The sequence below is a fragment of the Martes martes genome (assembly GCF_963455335.1).
Source record: "Martes martes genome assembly, chromosome: 5".
Classification (NCBI taxonomy): domain Eukaryota; kingdom Metazoa; phylum Chordata; class Mammalia; order Carnivora; family Mustelidae; genus Martes; species Martes martes.
In genome coordinates this window covers 81,285,687-81,304,938 of record NC_137892.1, presented here as the reverse complement: position 1 = coordinate 81,304,938, position 19,252 = coordinate 81,285,687, and positions in this window count along the sequence as shown.

Sequence of the window (19,252 nt, the reverse complement as noted above, 5' to 3'; positions counted from 1 at the left end):
TCACACTTAGGGAGGAGGTCTGTGCAGAAAGCAGTAGCAGGGGACAATGCCAGTTTCCAGGTACTTGGAGCATGATCTAGAAGTGGGTGAGCTTGGCTCCTTAGACTCCTGGTCCTGCAGGGACGGGGGTCATAGGAGGATCACAGCTAGGCCTTGTATAGTGTGTGGCCCAGGAAGGTCCCTCTTGCCCAGGCTTAAGCTGATACAGCCTACTCCTGTGTACCTAATGCATTATCACACAATAGGTGGCTGAAGAATTCCCTGTGGCTTTTCTTTTTCTTTTTTTTTTTTTTTCAGATTTTTATTTAAATTCTAGTTAGTTAATATGGAGTGCAATATTGGTTTCAGGAGGAGAATTCAGTGGCTCATCACTTACACACAACCCTCAGTGATCACCATACCAAGTGCCCACCTTAATCCCCATCACCCAGTTAGCCCATCCCCCCGGCCACCTCCTTCCATCAATCCTCAGTTTGTTCTCTATTGTTAAGAGTCTCTTATAGTTTTTTTCCTCTCTCTTTTTTCCTCCCTCCTTTCCCCTAGGTTCATCTGTTTTGTTTCTTACATTCCATATATGAGTGAGATCATGTGGTATTTATCTTTCTCTGCCTATTCTGCTTAGCATAACACACTCTCTAGCTCCATCCACATCATTGCAAATGACAAGATTTAATTCATTTTTAAAAAATATTTTATTTATTTATTTGAGAGAGAGAGCATGAGGCAAAGGGAGAGGGAAGCAGGCTCCCCACTGAGCAGTGGGTGCAATGCAGGGCTCAATCCCAGGACCCCAGGACTGTGACCTGAACCGAAGGCAGACGATTAACCAACTGAGCCACCCAGGCATTGCCAAGATTTCATTCTTTTTGATGGCTGGGTAATATTCCACTCTATATTGTGACTACTCTTTTTGTACTTTCTTTGAAAAAAAATTTTTTTTCCTTGTAACAAGCTGCTATAAGGACTTTGTTGTCTTCAGGTTCTCCAGGCAAGATGTATAAAACTGCAAATCAGTTTATGCATTCATGTATATCTGTTTCAGTAGCACATATATTCATAAAGAGCAATATATGTTATTGTTAAAAATAAAAATATTTCTTTTCCTGATATAGAAGTAATATGTGCCCACTGTAAAAAATCTGGATATTCTTTAAAGGGAATAAAAAAGAATGCAAAAAGAAAAAAAATCCAAATACCCACCTATCATCTCTCAACTTATGAACAACCATGATTTATATTTTGGAATAAATTCTTCTAAAGTATTTTCTGTGGATACACATACAGAAACTTTTTTATATAAAGATGAGATGATTCTCTCAATGTCGTTTTATGGGGTTTTTTGAAGTATAGTTGACACTATCCATGTAGTTTTGTAATGTGTTTTCCTTTTTTTATCATTTTATTTTGGGGGGGGTGCCACACTGGCTGTCAGTTGAGTGTGCAGTGCTTGATCTCAGGATGTGAGTTCAAGTCCTACTTTGGGTATGGAGTCTACTTAAAAATAAATCAGTAAATCGGGGCATCTGGGTGGCACAGTTGGTTGAGGGTCTGACTCTTGATTTTGGTTTAAGTCATGATCTCAGGATTGTGAGATGGAGCCCCGCATTGGGCTCTGTGCTCAGCAGGGAGTTTGCTTGAGGATTCTCTCTCTCCCTTGCCCCCTGCCCTTCCCCACTGTGTTCCGTCTCTCTCTCAAATAAATAAATAAGTCAAATAAATAAATAAATAATTATTTTAATTACAGTATAGTCAACCTATGGTGATCTATTCATTTCCGGTAAACAGTATAGTGATTCAGTAATTCTATACATTACTTAGGGCTCATTGTGATGCATGTACTCTTAATCTCCTTCACCTATTTCACCCAGCCCGCCACCCACCTCCCCTCTGGTAACCATCAGTTTGTTCTCTGGTCAAGAGTCTGGTTTTTGGTTTGTCTCTTTTTTCCTTTGTTCTTTTGTTTTGTTTCTTAAATTCCACGTATGAGTGAAATGGTATGGTATTTGTCCTTCACTGGCTTATTTTCTCAGCATTACACTATCTAGCTCCAACCATGTCACTGCAAATGGCAAGATTTCATTCCTTTTCACGGGTGAATAATATTTCACTGTGTATGTATGTACATACGTATGTGCATATGTACATATACACACCACATCTTCTTTATTTAGTCATCTATGGATGAAAACAGTTGGGCTGCTTCTATAATTTGGCTGTTGTAAATAATGCTGCATTAACACAGGTGTGCATCTATCTTTTTGAATTAATGTTTTCATATTCTTTGGGTAAACACCCAGTAGTGAAATCACTGGATCATATGGTAATTTTGTTTTTCAATTTTTTGAGGAGACTCTGTACTGTTTTCCAGTGTCTGCACCAGTTGCATTCTCACCAACAGTGTAAAGGGTTCCACTTTCTCCACATCCTCACCAACACTTGTTGTTTCTTGTGTTTTTTATTTTAGCCATTCTGACAAGTGTGAGGTGGTATCTCATTGTGGTATTTTGATTGAGCATTTTGATTTGCATTTTCCTGCTGATGAGTAATGCTTAGCATCTTTTCATGTGTCTGTTGGCCATCTGGATGTCTTCTTTGGAGAAATGTCTGTTCATGTCTTCTGCCCATTTTTATTTGGGTTATTTGTTTTTCAGGTGTTGAGTTGTATAAGCTCTTTATATATTTTGGATACTTAACCCTTTATCAGAGATGTCATTTGTAAATATCTTCTCCCATTCACTGGGTTGTCTGTTAGTTTTGTTGATTGTTTCCTTTGCTGTGCAGAAGCCTTTTATTTTGGGGTGGTCCCAATTGCTCATTTTTGCTTTTATTTCCTTTGCCTCAGGAAGACATGTCTAGAAAAATGTTGCTATGGCCATTGTCAGAGAGAAATTACTGCCCATGTTCTCTTCTAGGATCTTTATGGTTTCAGGTCTCACATTTAGGTCCTTAATCCATTTTCAGTTTATTTCTGTGTATGGTATAAAAAAGTGGTTCCATTTCATTCTTTTGCATGTAGCTGTCCAGTTTTCCCAACACCATTTGTTGAAGAGACTGGCTTTTCCCCCATTGCATATTCTTGACTCCTTTGTCAAAGGTTAATTGACCATATAATTGTGAGTTTATTTTTGGGCTCTCTATTTTGTTCCATTGATCTATGTGTTTATTTTTGTGCCAGCAGCCCCACTGTTTTGATTTCTATACCTCTGTAGTATATCTTGATATTTGGGATTGTGATGTCTCCAGTTTTGTTCTTCTTTCTCAAAATTGCTTTAGGTATTTGGGGTCTTTTGTGGTTCCATACAAATTTTAGGATAATTTGTCCTAGTTCTGTGAAAAATGTTCTTGGTATTGGTATTTTGATAGGGATTTCATTAAATCTGTAGACTCACAGGGACTGCATTAAGTGTATAGTTTATTTGGGATAGTATGGACATTTTAACAATATTTATTCTTCCAATCCATGAGCATGGCAAGTCTTTCCATTTATTTGTGTCAATCTTCAATTTCTTTTATCAGTATTTCATAGTTTTCAGAGAACAGGACATCCAACTCCTTGGTTAAGTTTATTCTTAGATATTGTATTATTTTTGGTGCAATTGTAAATGGGATTATTTTTTTAATTTCTCTTTCTATTACTTCATCTTTAGTGTATAGAAATACAAGGATTTCTGCATATTGATTTTGTATCCTGTGACCTTACTGAATTCATTTATCAGTTCTAGTAGTTTTTTTTGTGGCGCCTTTAGGGATTTCTATATAGAGTATCATGCCATTGGCAAATAGTGAAGATTTTACTTCTTCCTTGCCAATATAAGTGCCTTCTATTTCTTTTTGTTGTTTGATTTCCTTGGCTAGGACTTCCAGTACTATGTTGGGTAAAAGTGGTGACAGTGGACACCCTGCCTTATTCCCTTTTTTAAAACAGATTTTATTTATTTATTTGAGAGAGAGAGAGAGAGAGAACTTGAGCAGGGGGAGGGGCAGAGGGAGACGGAGAAGTAGATCCCTTGCTGAGCAGGGAGCCAATGTAGGACTCCATCCCAGGACCCTGGGAATCATGACTTGAGCCAAAAGGAGACGCTTAACTGACTGAAACACCCAGATGCCCCTCCTTGTTTTATTCCTGATCTTAGGGGAAGAGCTCTCAGCTTTTCACCATCAAGGATGATGTTAGTTGGGGTTTTTCATATATGGACTTTATTGTGTTAAGGTATATTCCATCTAAACCTACTTTGTTGAGCATTTTTATCATGAACGGAATTTGTACTTTGTCAAATGCTTTTTCTGCATCTATTGAAATGATCATATGGTTTTTATCCTTTCTCTTATTGATATGCTTTTCCTTTTAATAATAGTTCATGGACAATTTTCTGTTTCAATGAAAGTAAATACATATCATTATTCTTTTCTTTTTTAAAAATATTTTATTTATTTATTTGACAGACAGAGATCACAAGTAGGCAGAGAGGCAGGCAGAGAGAGGAGGAAGCAGGCTCCCCGCTGAGCAGAAAGCCCAATGCGGGGCTGGGATCATGACCTGAGCTGAAGGCAGAGGCTTTAACCCACTGAGCCACCCAGGTGTCCCTGTATCATTATTCTTAATGTCTGTAGAATATCCAATATATTTCTTTGTTCATTTATTCAATAAATACTCATATATGGACCTGGCACTGGAGATGCCAGGAGATGCTAGATTCTGGAGATGCAATCATAGGTAAGCAAGTCTTTGCAAAAACAAACTTGCCATAATTAATTAAATTAGTTGGACAGTAAAGTTGTTCAATTTTTGCTATTATAAATGAGTTATGGGGGGGGCACCTGAGTGGCTCAGAGGGTTAAGCCTCTGCCTTTAGCTTGGGTCATGGTCTTGGGGTCCTGGGATCGAGCCCCAGGCTCTCTGCTTGGGTGGGAGTCTGTTTCCCCATCTCTCTCTGCCCGTCTCTCTGCCTACTTGTGATCTCTCTCTGTGTGTCAAATAAATAAATAAAGTTTTTTAAAAAATAAATATAAAGAGTTATGGGAGCACCTGGCTGGCTCAGTTAGTAAAGCATGCAACTCTTAATCTCAGGGTTTTGAGTTTGAGCCCTGTTGGGTGTAGAGATTGCTTAAAAATAAAATCTTTTAGAAAAAGAGTTATGATAAATCCCCTGTACATAAATTCTTATGCCATTGCTTGAATATTTTCTTAAAATAAATTCCCTGAAGCATTAATCAACCAAAAGTAAATATTTTAAAAATACTGAAACAAATGCGGATTAACTTCCAGAAATGTTCCAGTGATGTTCCCATCAACAGCGCTTATTGCTCCATGTTCTTGCCAACACTGGGGACTAGTAAGTTTCCAAATCTTTGCCAATCTGATAGGCAAAAATTAAAATAAATGTTATCTCTCTTTCAACTGACAGCTCATATCTTTTGCCTTGGGATATTCATCTTTTTCTTAGAGATTTGTAAAAATAATTATCTACATTAAGGAAATTGTCATGTATTTTACAAATATTTCCCAATTTTTTGTTTGTCTTTGGACATGGTTTGTATTTTTTCATAGTTTTGGTATTTTTAACCATATTGAAGTTAATTCTTTTCCCACATAAAACAATTTCTGGTGACTACTCATAACTTTTAATATTGATGGCTAATTCATAGGCCTGTTGATTGGAAACACTTGGAAATCTCAAGATCGAGGTTTTTGTGTGTTGAAACACTAATACCAACTTGTAGATCCCTGTTGAATTCCTGGCAGGGCAAATGGGAGATCCTCAGGAGCATGCAAGAGGAAGAGTAGGTGATCTGAAAGTCTGTTCCTTCATGAGGGGAAGGAGTGGTTTCTGCTGGGTGGAAAATGCGACCCAAGTGATTTAAAGAAAAGGAGTGGAAAAGAGGTAACAACCAGTTTGGCTGAGAGAGGTCTGGAGAGGAAGATGGGGTGGAAAGAAGGAAAGAGATGTGGTGGCAGTGGTAAGGAGTGGAAATTTGGGGAAAGAGAAAGAGGTTTAAAGATAATTTTTAGGAAGTTTGTCAGTATGATAGCCAGTTTTCACAAAACCTGTGGCAACAAAAACCACATTACTCATCATACTTTGAAGCCGGACTTGGACATATTCTTGGTTCAAGGCAGGGACTGGTAAATGCAATGCCAGCCCAAGGCACCCACCTATATTTATGCTCCCCATTGTGGTCACACTAAGGGTGATAACCCAGCATTCAAACCATTGAAAATAATTAACCCAAGGCACTCATGGCGGCTACTCCCTTACCAGCGCTCTATTCAGGAATTGTGCCAATGAGATGCCAGGAAAGACTTTACTGGAAAAAAGCAAAGAAGGGTCTCTCCTGATCAAAGAGGACATGGAAGCCCGTTACCTCAGGTTGTGTGGCCTTGAGAGGAACTTGCCGTAAGAAGAAGCTGAATGGGTGGGTAGTAGAGAGAAAGACAGAAAGAAGCTGGGTCCTTAAAAACATCAACAAACCACCAAATGCACCTTTCCTGAAAGTCTGCCCTACTTCTGCCCTCCCTGTCATGGGAAATAATAAACATCCTAACTCTTTATTCCTGTGGAAGTCAAAATTTTTCTTACTTGCAGCTAAAAACATTCTAAGTGACACACAGAGTGGAGTTTGAACAAGTTGGAGCCCTGGCAAATGTACTGAATTCCTAAACATAGCAGTCTGGACTTGCTCAGTCCAAATGTTTAGATTGTATCTTTTTTCAAGAGCCATTCTGAGTGGTTCCTGGAATATGCTGTGTTTTCTCCCACCTCAGGGTCTTTGCACGTGCTATTCTGTCTCTCTGGTACATTTCCTCCCTCTGCTCTTGTGACCCTGACTCTGGCTCGACTTTAGTTCTCTATTAGACATCGAGGGCTCCAGAAAGATTTCCCTGGCCCCACAGGCCTGAGTCGGTGTTCCTCCGTGTGCCCCCACAGAGCTGTGTGCTTTCCTGGGTACAGCTTCTGTCAACTTGTGGTAACTTTCCTATGGCACCCGTGCAGCCAGGGACATATCTGCTTTGGTCACCATTATCTCTGCAGGGCCTGGCATATTGCCATATCATGTTTTCAACATTTGCCAGATGAATGAATCAAAGAAGCATTCATTCTTTCTACTTGGGCTTTAGAAAGATTTTGCCTTTCGCAAGAAAGCTGCAATTTGTTACAAACATAGATCCGTATTTAACTTTTTCTTTAAAATGCAGGTTCTTCTTGAACAGAAAAAGAATGTTAGGTAGAAACTAAAAAATCTGAAAAAAGACTGGACAGGATTTCAGTGAATAAAAAAAAGGCAGTCTCTGTGGTCTGTGCTTACTGTGCAGATATAATTGAGATATAATTAACATATCATAAAATTCACCCTTTTAAAGTATGTATGTAATTCAGTGCTTTCTAGAATATTCACAAGGTTGTGCAGCCACTGCCACTATTCATCAGTTGATAAACATCTAGGGCGTTTTTACTTTGGGTTATGACGAATGATGTTGCTATGCATGTCAGTGTGTCAGTTTTTGTGCACACCTGTGTTTTCAATTGTCAGAGCTCTGTACCTCAGAGTGAAATTGCTGGGTCACAGGGTGACTCTCTGTATAACTATTTGAGGAACTGCCAAACTGATTTCCTAAGTGGCTGCACCATTTTACATTCCCACCAGCAGTGTACGAGGGTTCCAGTTTCTCCTCATCCTAGTGATGATCCATTTGAGTCAATTTATTTTAGGCAAACAGAATGCGGACTTGGAGAAAAAGGAATGATATACTTTCTACCCATGTGGTTGATTCGTACAAATCAAATGCTGGGTAATAACTTCACCAATCCGCCATTTCACGTCTAAGAGCTCATGAAGACAAAGCAAAAGAAAAGAAAATGACTAACTTAGGAATGAATGATTGATGTAACCAAAGTTGTCTGTTAAAAAAAAAAAAGAAAGAAAAAACAAAAAAGCATACATTTTGAGCAAAGAGTCTGAAGTAAATTTGAACTTGAAAGCTATGCAGCTATGCAGCTTTCCACTTAAGCCTAAACCATCCCCTGCTGGGGTTCAGATGTATCTGGGCCTGTTTGGTAGACTGAGCTGCCAGAAACTGATCTGCAAGAGGGACCAAGGAACTCAGGAGAGAGAATTCACATAAGGGAAGACTCAAACAGAAAAGCTTATTAAGTCTTCTCGTGGGAGGCACAGCTCTAAACACACAGGACTCCCCAAACTCTAGTCTTCCCTCCATGTACCCAGAACGGAGTCCTAGGTGAAAAAGTTCTGTGCATAAAATCTGAAAGCACTGTTTCTGTGCTTTGCCTGTTTTATCCACCCCCCACCCCCCTACCCCCAAATTCCTCTGCTGAAATCATAATGCCTCATGTGATGGTATTAGGAGGTGGGGCCTTTGGGATGTGCTTACTGTTTTCAGGGTAGAGTCCCCTTAAATGGGATTAGTGCTATTATAAAAGAAACCCCACAGAGTCCCCCAGCCCCTTCTGCCCCCGAGCTCACAGTGGGAAGGCAGCAGCCTACAACCTAGAAAAGGGCCTTTACTAGAACCTAACCACAATATGATCTTGGACTTCCAGCCTATGGTATTTCTTTTGTAACCGCCCAAATAGACCAAGACAACTGTTCTTGATAAAAGCTCTAAGGCAAGGAATGAAAGGTAATACTGTCTCAGTAAGCTGCTCACATAGGTAGGTTACACAAAAGGGAGAGAGACTTTATGACCTCCAGAATATTCACCTCTGTATTGATACACTGCAGCCCCCTATGTCCCAGGGGTGGTGAGGGTGGCAATGGGCCTGTAGGGGGGTGGTTGGCTGGTGACATTGGAGGCTGCTGTGAGACAACTTCACACAATTGTATGGGTACTGAAGATGGGAAGAGTTGACATCACTGAAGAGAGGCAGGGCAGGAGAAGAGAGTGGTGGTAGCTCGTGAGCTTTCTGCTGGGCTCATAGGCTCTCTGGAGATTCCCAGAAGGGGCACAGATGGGGACTGGAAGTGAGGAAATATCACGACCTGTGCGGATCATCACTATCTGTATGTTGAGAGCGTAGAGCATTTTGGCTAGGAAAACACAGTCTAACTACTAATGAAATAAAATTAAAAAATAACTAGGTAGCTCAGAAATGAGCCAAATGATTTTGAAACAAATGACTAAAAAACACATTGTTCTTTGGGGATGACTGGTAGTCGTATAAATTTTTTTTCCACTTCAAAAGTCTTTGCTATTGTGATAGCTGATGTAATAACCTCCTGTAATGGCCTTTCCTGTTATAGGTTACTGTGTTGTTCTTACATTTGGGAACTTTCCATTGCTTCAGAGGTGAACTTTCCCACAGTTTTCTATCCCGTGACATTTGAGGTTATAGATGAAAAGGTAATTAGTCGTCGATGGCAGGAAAAGTAAGCAGCCAATACAATGTGTAATGATCAAAAAAAATGAAGCAAGCTTAATGGATCCAAGATGTTGACTTAACATAAAGCCAGCACAACAGAACCTCTGAGGACGGCCATGCCGTGGGGTTCTCGCATCTCGTGAGGGAGCTGAAGGATGGGTCCACACATGCTACATTTTCAGCCTCATGGAAACAGAACCATGTGATCACACCTCTGTTTTTCTAGTAGGATGAAACACATTAAGTTCAGGCCAACGCCTGTTTTTGTAGATATCGTGAGTTACCATTAAACTCTTTTTCTGTCAAAGAATACTTTCCAGACTTCCAAGAAAGAAATACAACAGATCCCATCCATTCTTGGTATGTGTCGAAGCATTAAGACAGCTCCGGGAATGGTGGGGAGGTGTTTGTAAAACATGTTACAAGTCTAATTCTTCATTTCAGCTCAGGTTATGATCTCCGGGTGGTGAGATCTAGCCCCGAGTGAGACTCCCCGCTCAGTGTGGAGTGTGTTTAAGATTCTCTCTCTCCCTCTCCTGCTGCTCCTCCCCCAGGTCACACTTGCTCTCTCTCTCAAAATAAATAAACAAAATCTTAAAAAAATATAAACACCTTAGAAGGCATGGCCAAAGAAGACACCATCTTCCCTCTGTGTATGGAAAAGATGGATCAGAGCAATGGTTTTCAAACCATGGATTCAGTGGGGGCATTAACCACCCTGAAGTTATCCTGGGGTGACTGGGGAAGGGCCACACAAGTCCACAGCTCTCACAAAAATCAGATTGCCTGAGTTTTTATCTCTTTTGTATGTTGGCTCTTGTCAGATATTTATATTTGAACATAGGGATTTGTTTCTCAAAGAAGGAGAAGAGAGAGAGAGCATGAGAGAAAGAGATTGAGAGTGAAAACCACTGGGGTTTGCTTAACTTCACTTGTGCAAATGTTATGATTTCTCTGGAGGAGCCTTCTCCTGGCTGAATCCTGCGCGTTAATCACAGTCGTAGCAAAGTCTGTTGCTGTTTTCCTTGCTCACACCGGGAAATCATCTACTCCTGGCTCCCAACAGATGGTCTTGGCAGAGCTTGTCATGGCTGCCTTGTTATGAGCTGCACGGTGGAAACGCAGAGCCCTTGGCTGGGTCTGTCCCACCAGCCCCTGGCTGACCTCTCGTGCCGTACACCTCCACGTAGGGGAAGAAAACTCACGAGCCACGGGCAGGCGATGGCTGACCTGCTGGTCCTGTCCAGAACTTGCTCAGGACAGCTGAGATTAAAAGAGAATCAAGGAGGAGAAGTCAGCCATTCCTTGAAGGGCCATAAAACTTAGGGAAATATCAGAAGATGACACAGTCAGGGGGAAGGCTTGGGTGCTTGGCCACTTTAGCACTTAGCTCCTGGCCCTTTGGAAACAGCATGTCAAACAAAGTGGACACTGCTGAGTCCAAAACCAGCTTTGATATTTGCTGAGGTTTTTTGTATTGTTTGTTTGTTTGGCATCTTTATACACAGGCACTTTAAGACACTGTAGAGAGTCTTCCAGTGTTTTCCATATATCATAATGGCATAAAACCAGGGGAGGAACAGAGACAGTCAGAAAGAATTACAAACAGAGAATAGAAGAAAAATATGGGAAAAAAGCTAGGGTGATATCTGTGAGCATAATTGGTAAATTAATCTGGCAATGTAAAATTGACCCAGTTAAGAGCAAAGAGAACCAGTTAGGTCCCTGCCTCCTTTGAGTCTCTCCCCAACCCCCCACCACCACCACCTCAGGCGGGCTTTGGGCTCCTTGGGCAATAGGCAGACGTGTCAGTTCCTGCTGGCCTCAATCCTGTCTGGCCTCTGGAACAATGGCCAAGCACTTGATCATTCAGCATTTCCCAATCCTGCGCTTCCAAAGGCCACACGTGGCATTATTGGGAGTTCTTCGCTTGTTAGCAGGCCTGGAATTTGCCTGCTGCACACACATCTGGTCCCCAGATGGTGGGGCTGACCCAAGGCTTCCAGGTGTTCACCAAGTTGCAGGTTCCTTGCGTTTGTGGCCCGTTTGCCAGCCGAGTATTTTGCCTGTTTTTTCACAGGGACTAGAATCTGGTGGAGCAGCAGTCTGGAGCTGCTGTGCCTCTCCTGGCTCCTGCCAGCCGCCAGCCTGCTCATCTGTCTTTTCCCCTCTCCTGGCTCCTGCCAGCCTGCTCATCTGTGGGGCCCATTCACCCCACACCAGGCTACACTCAAGTTCTATGCTGGTTATTTTGAAAAATTTCCACCCTACAGCAAAGCTGAGAAAAGAGTGCAACGGATAGCCATATAGTCTTCACTTAGATTTACTAATTGTTAGCAGGTTACCACATTTGTTTTTCTTTCTAGCTCTTTCTACACACACACACACACACACACACACACAACCATCATTGTCCCAATAATGTTCTTTGTGGCTATATATTTTTTAAAATTCAGAATCCAATCAAGAATCATGCATCTTTAGTTTTCTTTGATCTAAAACAGCTCCCTTGCCTTTCAAATAATCTCTTTTGACGTCAGTATTTTTGAAGAGTCCAGGATGACTGTTTTGAGGAATGTCCAGTTTGAATGTCTCATTATCTCCTCCAGCTTAGATGCAGTGGGGCTACAAGGATGTTTTTTTTCCTGCCCTTGCTTTGTTGCACACACGGTGTTTTTGGTAGGAATACCCTATAGGTATGACTGCCTCTTAGTTATGGGCTGTGACTTCCCTTACTTTCCCCTGCACATCACTGCACAGGGACTGTCTCCCCCTGCCCCAAACAGAAGGCAGAGCAGAAAGGGTGGCCGAGCAATGGTGGCTAAGAAGTTTGCGCTGAGCTCCCGAGGTTGTTGCCGTCAGACACTTCTCTGACAGTTCCGTCAGACTGGCGTGGTTCAGAATGGAAAAAGCTAGATGTTCCCCTTTGGATCCCATTTTCAGTAGTCACAGATGAGCTCTCAGATGTGCTGGGGTCTTGGAACTCTGTCATAGTCTAATTGTGGCCAGGCTGAGAGTGGACCCAAGAGGAAACAAATGGGGAAGAAATTCCACGGAAGCTACATCTGAGAGGCCTTGTAGGCCTAAAGGCTCTGGTGTATAACCTTCAGTATGTGGATGGAGCTTCTGGACTCAAGCAGAATCTGCAGGCAAAGGGACTGTTGTGCTGAGCTTCAGACAGAGACAGGAAAGCCCAGGAGGAGTCAAGACTGGATGTCTGGTTGAGCACAGGGACTTGGCAGGTATCCATGCTCTGCGTTAGCAAGGAAGCCAAGTTCCTCCTTGGAAAGGCAGCATGGGTACTGTAAGTTCAAAAAGTCAAAGTCCCGATCCAGAACCCAAAAAACCCCAAATCCTGAACCCTCATCAGTTAGAGGGGGAGCCTTTCTGTTTTGATCAAGCACTATGCTTGGTGGACAAGAGGCACCCATTCCTTGCTGTTGAATAAATGAATATTATTTCTAAAGAAGCAGGGTCAGATTTAGTATTCAAGAGTTCAATTTAAATAGGAGGATCTAAGAGGATCTATACCATCTGAAGGTATAGATGGGGAGATGGCAGAACATAGCATTTTGGGATACCTAAGTCAAGGGAAATCCAGTTGGAAAATGGGGTTGAAGCACAGTAAGGCGTTAAATATATTATAATTTGTCTTCAATCACCTAACTCCAGACTTTGCTCTTATGATGAGCTCATTGGTGTCCTAGTCTTCCACATGCAGAGATCCCTTGTCCAGCCCCTGCATAGTCAGAAACGTGCCTGCCCCTTCAGGGACACATTCTGCTTCCACGAAGCTGGGAACGGGGCCACGAGGATGATGATTTTTCCTTCCCTGCCCTGCTGCATGTGGCGGAAACAGAGGGTAGGATGTGGACACACTCATATAATATCCAGCCATAAAGTGGCATCCAAAGCTCATTCTCTAACATCGTAAAAGCTGGGAGGAAAGTCCAGAAGTAGGAATGAAGAAATGCTGTGGAACGAAAGCTCAGGAAGCTCCTAATAAAACAGCGAAAACATAAAATTTTGGCACTTTAAGACAAGCGGGGTAGCGAGGGGTCAGTGATAGAGCATTCAGCATCTGGAGTGCTAGAAGCTTCCAGCAAGATCTGCTAGACTGATAAAAGTGGCTCTGGAAGATCTCTTCATGGATTCAGGCACTGCATAGGGGTAAAAAAAGCCTTGTCAGGTGATTCGGAAGAAAAGTATTTTTAAGTTGAGAGGAGTGCAATTGTATTACCATCCCCACATTTAGAGATGAATAAAAAAGGCACAAAGAAAGGAAGTGGGCTGTTCCGGGGCCTCCCATAACTACAGTCCAGCTCAGCTTCCTTATATAGGTTTCTTTTTACACACATGCTCTTAGTTTAGGTTTCTAAAACTGATGGGTTTTATTTGCAGGTTAAGCAAAACCTAATTTTTCTAAATACTCCCTGAAGACAATGCTGGCAAGATCCTAATTTGTGTTATGACCATGCCTAGTACACCCTCCATCCTATCTTCCTGTCTGAGTCCCTTAAAGAAGGTGTGTGACCTCTTCATCTCTGTAAACTTCCCCAAATTTCTTCCTTTCTCTCCTCTCCTCTCTCCCCTCCCCTTTCCTCCTTTCTTTCTCTGTCTTGTCCTTCCTTTCTCTCTTTCTCTCTCATTCTCCCTCCCTTCCTCCCTTTCCTTCTTTCTTTCTCTCTCTCTCTCTCTCTCTTTCCCTCCCTCCCTTTCTCTCTCTTTCTATTTCTTTCTCTTCTTTTTTTTTGCCAGCGTGTCAGTACAGCTGAGCCCTCCTGATCCCTTTTGGCTGCACAGACCTAGTTCCAGTCGTGTCCTCCTTTTACTGGGGAACTGATGTCAGCCTGGCTGGATTATAGCCCAGCAACCGTTCTGTTGCTAATGAATTGGCAGGGAGAACAAAACACTGCAGCTCTCCTGGAACTATTTTGTCATCTATCGTTGGAGCACATAAGACCTTGGAATTTGGAAAAGAACAAATGCCATTGAGTCTGCTTGTTTGCCTTAGGATGTCAGGACCCCCAGTTCACCACACCCTGAGTGTTGATCTGATTACAGAATTCATGCAACTGACAAAAGGTTAAAGAAAACTCCACCCTTGCAGCACTTCCCCACTCATTTCCCGCCCTCCTGGCAGTCTTAGGTCAGGAAAGTTCTTATATTTATAGTCCTGTGAATGAGGGGCTGGGCGTGGCACGAGGGGGGGGGGTGCGGGTAGAGGGTGCAGGCTTGGCAGCTTCGTAAGGGCTGAGTGAATTGGAAAGCTGGGATTGAAAGAGCCGGTAAGAGTATTAAGAACAACATTCTCCTGCAGAGAAACAAGCCAGAGAGGCTGCCTGGTGCTATGGGTTGAATTGTATCTCCCCAAAATTCACACCCAGGACCTCAGAATGTTACCTTATTTGGAGATAGGGTCTTTACAGAGGTGTAAGTTAAAATGAGGTCATTGGGGTGGGTCCTAATCCAATATGATTGGTGTCCTCATAAAAAGAAAAACTTAGACCCACAGACATGTGTTCAGGGAGAAGGGCATGTGAACAGGAACACAGCCATCTACAAGCCAAGGGGAGAGGTCATGAACAGATCCTTCCCTCATGGCCTCAGAAGGAAATAATCCTGCTGACACTTTGATTTCAGACTTCTAGCTTCCAGAACTATGAGACAATAAATTTCTGTTGTTTAACCCACCCAGTTTATGTTGTTTTGTTACAGCAGCCCTGGAAAACTATCACACCTGGAATCTTTGTTCTAAAATGGTCATGCCAGTTGGGTCTCCTGATTCTCCTGCCCAAGGTTCCTTGGGTCACATTTCTCCCTAGACTGGAGATATACTATGAAATTAACATTTACAAAAAACAAGAGTACTTAAGAAAGATAGTTTTTCTAAGAATTTCAAGAGCAACATCTCTGATCTTTCATGCTGGGATCTGTGTGTTTTAAGAGGCAGGAAGATGCTCCCTACCTACTCCCATCCTATTCAGTTTTAAAAGCTGCCCCCATTTAATTCATTTCTCCAGAGCCCCTGGAAATAGGCATTTCCTTTTCATACAATTGTCTCAATTTTTAGTACTTGTCTCAATCTCTTTGAAAAATTACCCACTTTTTTTGTAAGAACATCCTTAGTTTAGCCACTCTCCTCTTATCTCCAAAGTTGTGTTCCTTACTTTTCATTAATGGTACCTTTGGTTTCTATCAATTTAAAATTAATAATGGGCTTGAATTTAATTTTTATGCAGATAACACATGGGACTTTGTTACTGGAGGAATTTTTTTGAAGGATGGAGTGATACAGATAATTTGTAATAACTTCTCCCAATAGGGTGAAATTCTGACCTCAAAGAGTTAAAACAGTATCATCAATAACAAATGTAGCCTTTACTACTGAGGCAGGTTCTTTTCTAAAGTGATGTCCCCCTAAAGGGGGTATTAGGAGACTGGGGATTGACTCAGAACATGTGAAGGTTCTGTTCTCCCTTATATCTAGGCGCTGAGGGAGAGGCAGGGATAGTAAAGCATTTGGACTATCTGGGGAAAGCTTAGGGACATCCCAGAGAAATCCTGGCAGACAGGTGAAAAGCACAAGGACAACCATTGGGCATGCGGGATTAGCCAGTTGGCTCCAGAAAAATGTTCTGTGAGAAATCTGTACCTCTGCTACCACCCCAAAATTCATTAGTTGGGCTGGCCTGTGATGTCAGGGACCAGTCATTACACTGGTTTCACAATATGGCTAGTTTGTATAAACCCCTGCATCACAGAAAAGGTATATTCATTTGGGTTTGTGATCAGTGGCTCTCAGAGTTTAGGTTTTCATGAAGCATCCCCCTCCCTGCACTAGAAGAGGGGCACTGGCAAATGGTTGGCAGCTTTTAATTCTGCCAAAGGAAAATATTATACAAACAATAGTATCTTCCATCAAAATCAGTTTCATACAAATATGAATATTTTAACACTTTTTTAACTTAAGAAGACAAAACCTAAGAACAATGACAGTCCTTCCCTCAAACAACATTTGGCAATCCTGAGTGACATTTTAAAAAAATGATATATTTATAATTTTTTTTTCAAATGGAGAAATCACAACATAATATTTTATTTACCACTGCTGCTTCTGGTACTGTTGCTGGTTCTTGAGCCCTTGGGAGTTCTCTGAGCAAGCCCAACATGCTCCAACTTCAGGCTAGATGGTAGGTTTGATAGGGATTACCTGCCCTGAAATTCACCCCTTCCCCTTTGTAGCTCCCTGCTTTGTGTAAAAACAGATGTCCTTCCCAGAAGTCTTGCATCTCCAGAGTGAAAAACTAAACGTTGTTATTACTTAATACTAGCTCCTAAAAATGCTTTGTTAGCTAGTATCAGTTTTCAAAAGTATATGTCATACCCCTCTACAAAGGTGATGTCCCCTCCTGTCTCAGGTTGGGTCGTCCTAGAAGCAGGTTCTGAGATAAGGATTGGAGTTCAACTAGGTTACCTGGAAGGGGATATTGCTAGGAGAAATGGGGATGTGAGACAGGGAAGAACAGGCCCCTCATAAAGAGGAAGCATACATGAGCCCACTATCACTGGAGCAGCTGGGAGACCCCGTAGGAAACTGCAAAGGGTACCCCTTAGAGTCTTGTACCACAATTCCCATCTGTTACTGGTTGAGTTCTGCTCCTAAAGGCATTGTCCGGCACTTGGCTCCAGCCCTGTGCATAAGCCCCATGAGCTCCATCAGCCACAGTGAGTCTTCAGGCAGAGTCACAGAAGCCATCTGTTTTTATAATAACAAGGAGTGCTAGAGGATGTGGGTGGGCACCAAAGGCATCTGCTGTACCCCCCTCAAGTCTTGATATGAAATTGTATCACTGACCCTGCCTGTCAATATAGAAATTAGGAAGACCTATAACATACCTCAGCCACTAAAGGAAAGAGGAAGGGTCTTCTTCCCTCAAAGAGCCACATCTTCTTTTTCCACGGGCAGCCAATAGTCTTCATCTCTCGCTTGTGAGCAAGGCTGCTGATAGATGTGATGGCATGAAAATTTTTATACTTAAGACTCAAATCTCCCACTACTACCATGGGACTTTAACTAACAATGACCCAGAGACAGTAAACTGACTCCAACAGTGTATCAGCTGGTAGTGGCTGCCCAGAGCACTCTGCTGAGAATTCTGAAGCTTGGGAGAAGCAGCATATTGATTATGGATTAGGACAGCTAGGTACCAATTCATCATGGTGGGGGAAAAAAAATCGCTGGAAAACTTCAAAACTCCAAACCTAACAAAGTGGAGAAAAATGTGTTTTCAAGATCCTTTCAGGAACGTACTATATGTGTATATATGTGATTGTAAGGAATATTTTTGTAAGAGCCTCGGAGGCTGTGTGTGAGGGACAAAAAGCCTGCATGCTCTAGACACATCTCGGGTGTATCTGTTGGGTGCTGCTGGGGGTGGGGGCAGGCAGGCTAGGTTCTTTTGTTGACATGGAAGGGGAAAAAATCACTGAAGGCAAAATTGTATTTATAGTTCTCTTAAATGGCTGAAGTCCCTAGTATGTGGGCCCTCAGAAAGTAATAAGCCTGTATAGTTAAATCCCCAATGCATATGTGATGCAACTCTGCTGTAACAACACATGGCCCCTAACTAGCCTTCAGAAGTGGCCCCAAGGGGCAGGTCCGGTAGGCCGCAGGACTTTCATTTGGCTGAGTGGACGGTATAAGATGGCAGTTGCCTTCAGCTGCTGTCCTTACTCTTCACATGACTAGTGCTCTGCTCCTCTTCTCACATTAAATATTGACAAAATAAATAAGTTAGTCCTCAACCTCACATAGTATGTGAGAGCACATTTCACATAAATTAATGAGCTAAATGTAAAAGACCAAAATTATTTTTTCCCCAGACCACAATTATTTTAAAAACTGAAATTAAAAATTTGATAACATCCCATGTTGGCAAAGATGTGCATGCATGGGTACAATTTCATAGCTATTTCTATTAAAATTTTGATGGGGTGCCTGGGTGGCTCAGGCAATTAAGTGACAGACTCTTGTTTCGCCTCCGGTCATGATCTCCTGGTCATGAGATCCAGCCCTTCGTGGAGCCCCATGTGGGGCTCTGCACTGTTACAGAATCTGCTTGTCCTTCTCCTTCTACCCCTTCCTCCACTGGTGCGTGTGCATGCATGCACCGGTGCTCTCTCTCTCTCAAATAAATAAATAAATAAGATTTAAAAAGTTTTTACTTCATTTCTCGCTACCTATCCTATAAAAATATTCATTGAGCTAAGATACCTATACAAGATTATTCATTGCACCATTATTTTTAATAGAGAAAAATTGGAAATAAAATATTCTTCAGAGAAAAAATATTCCTCAAAGAAAAATTGCTAGAAATTAAGGTACATCCTAATAGACAGTTACAGTTTTTAAAAAGAATAAGTTTATACATATTGATGTGGAAATAGCTCTAAGATTTACTACAACTTATTTGTTTTTTTTTTTTTTTTTTTTTTTTTTTTTTAAAGAATTTATTTGTTTATTCGACAGAGAGAGATCACAAGTCAGGCAGAGAGAGAGAGAGAGAGGAGGAAGCAGGCTCCCTGCCGAGCAGAGAGCCCGATGTGGGACTTGATCCCAGGACCCTGAGATCATGACCCGAGCTGAAGGCAGAGGCTTAACCCACTGAGCCACCCAGGTGCCCACTACAACTTATTTGAATTTAATTTCTTCATCTGTAAGATGGGAGGATTGAACTAAAAAATCTCTAAGATTTCCTGGGCACCTGGAGGCTTAGTGGGTTAAGCCTCTGACTTTGCCCAAGGTCGTGATCTCAGGGTCTTGGGATCCAGCTCACTGGGCTCTCTGCTCAGCAGGGAGCCTGCTTCCCTTC